Source organism: Nanorana parkeri, unplaced genomic scaffold (assembly GCF_000935625.1).
Source record: "Nanorana parkeri isolate BGI_ZX_2015 unplaced genomic scaffold, ASM93562v1 scaffold166, whole genome shotgun sequence".
Classification (NCBI taxonomy): Eukaryota; Metazoa; Chordata; class Amphibia; order Anura; family Dicroglossidae; genus Nanorana; species Nanorana parkeri.
This window is the reverse complement of record NW_017306434.1, coordinates 1,592,536-1,594,926: the sequence shown is the minus strand read 5'-3', so window position 1 is coordinate 1,594,926 and position 2,391 is coordinate 1,592,536.

Below are 2,391 nucleotides of genomic sequence, written 5' to 3'. Positions count from 1 at the left end.
TGTATATTATTTAGGTATGAAATGCAGTTTAAAACCCTGGCACATCTCCAAACTTGAACATTTGGGCTGGCCATGAAGGTTTTGATTACCTCTAAACACAAAGGGCTTAAAGTAGAACTCTTACTTTAATTAATTAAATTGCAGGTTGGCAGTATTGAAAATGAAAACAATTGCTTTTGCTGCAATACTCTCATTCAATCTGCAGAAACTCTCCTTCACCACTAGATGTCATCAGTCTTTTGTGTTGAATGACAATCAAGGTCATGCAAACCACTTCCTCTGAGCTCAGGCTGTCATTGACCCGCCCCCTGGAAGTTTGTTATTATACAGCCTGGGCTTGAAGAAGAGATTCAGGCAAAATATTAATTAACCCTTGTAGTGGGGCTATTGGGGTTAATACTCACCTGAACCACGGCTCTTAGACCAGTCCTTCCTGCTTCTCTCCCCCTCTGCTGCAGCCATCTAAGGTCCCTAAATCATCACATTCTATACACTGTGTATAAATGTGAGGATGCTAAGGAACATTCCAATGCTGCAGCATAGGAAGACACCGGCTTCAGTGAACGGAGAAGCAGGGAGCCAGCTCAGTGGTTCGGCGAGTATAACTTTTTTTAGCACCTAGACAAAAAAAAGCACGTTAAGTAGCCCCACTGCAAGGGTTAATACAAGTTTTGCCTTGAGTTCTTCTTTCAAGTACCACTGGACTGTAGGGCTCCACATGTCATTACATGAGCAACGTTAAGTGCAGGAGTATGTAATGTAATGCCCACTGCTGCCATAGGAGAACAGGAGAAAGGACCTGTGACCAAGGCCGGATTTCCCACAAGGCCAACTGAGGCCCGGCCTCGGGGCAGCAGGGAGAAGAGGGGCAGCAGGGGTTTGGAATTCCTATCTCCCGACGCCCGGGACATGTAATTTCCGGGTGCCAGGCGGGTAGTTATTTTCTACATTTAGCCCTGCCTTGTGCAAGCAGGACTAAACGTAGATCCAGGAAGCGGCCGCTCTTTCTGTACAAGTGATAATAGAGTAAAGAAAGAAGAAAAAAATAAAACCAACCCTGCTGCCTCGCCATCTGGGGGGAAATTTGGCAGGGAGGGGGGCACATTAAAGAACTTGGCCTTGGGGCAGCAGAGAGAGTAAATCCGGCCCAGCCTGTGACCTCACTGGACCCACCTGAAAAGCCTTAATTTTGGTGGGTTGGTTGTGGTGGTGGGTTGATGGGGGGTGGGGGTGTTCCTTCTACTTTTTTGGATTCCTGACTCTGACCACATTCCTGCCGGCTTGGTGCTCTTGAACTTCACTGCCCACCATAGCTGGAGTTCCAGTGTGCGTCTATTAAATCTTTTGTGTTTCCTCATATCGGTCTTTCAACTGAACACATTTGTGAGATTTTACTGAACTGGAGTGACTGTGTATCATTATACACTTTTGTTATTGTTTAGTTGTTCATGTTCTGGGTGTAACGTCATGTGTCTTCTTGTCCTGTTCGGAATAGTACATCTGTTGCTCTGACTCAGCCTCCAGCCTTATATTTGGACCCATCACTGCCATTCATTTATATATACTACAAAACTCATTCATCACAATGTAATACAGAATACCGTAATCTGTAAATGCGAGCCGAGGAAATATCAGATTAGTAATCATAACAGCACTTTTATAAGCTTAAAGCTGAAAATTAAGCACTTATAAATACATGTTCTGTAATACTTAATACGTAATTAAATATATATTTCTAAATATAATCATTGTAAGCACCTGCGTTTGACCTGATATCAGCCCCCTGTAGTTCCTGTTCAGCAGGGCTGGTGTGTGAGAGGAAGAAGCAGCACGAGGAGCCAATCAGGTCATTTGCTGACAATAGGAGCAGAGTGAAGTAGAGAGGAGCTCATCCCTGTGCTGCTTCTCCTTTCACTGACCAGTCACAGGATAGGGACAGGTTCAGGAAGACCTGGGCCTAGAGGAATTGGTTTTAATAATGCTCAAGTGGCAAAAAAGAGTATGGCCAGGGAAATCTCTGGATTAAAGATAAATATTGCATCAAAAGCTGGCTCTGGTATTTTTTCTTTAATTCACGAGGACAGGGATAGTGTGCAAGGCAGGGACGTGCGGTCAGGGGAGGCAGGTGAGGCAGAGCCTCACCTAGTATTAGGGAGGAAAAAGCTGTCAGCTTCAAGTCTGAAGCTGACAGCTTTTTCTCCATTCAGAGCGGCTTGCTACAGGTTACACAACAGGGAAATCCTCCCCGCTGTGTAACCTGTCATGGACGGAGTGCTGCCTTTTCTTTACAGGCAGCGCTGCATCCGGATTTTAACAGGTAGTATGGTTACACCTAGCAGTGGGGAAGCAGCGGGCTTCCCCACTGCTTGTGTAACCCAACTAGTGAGACAA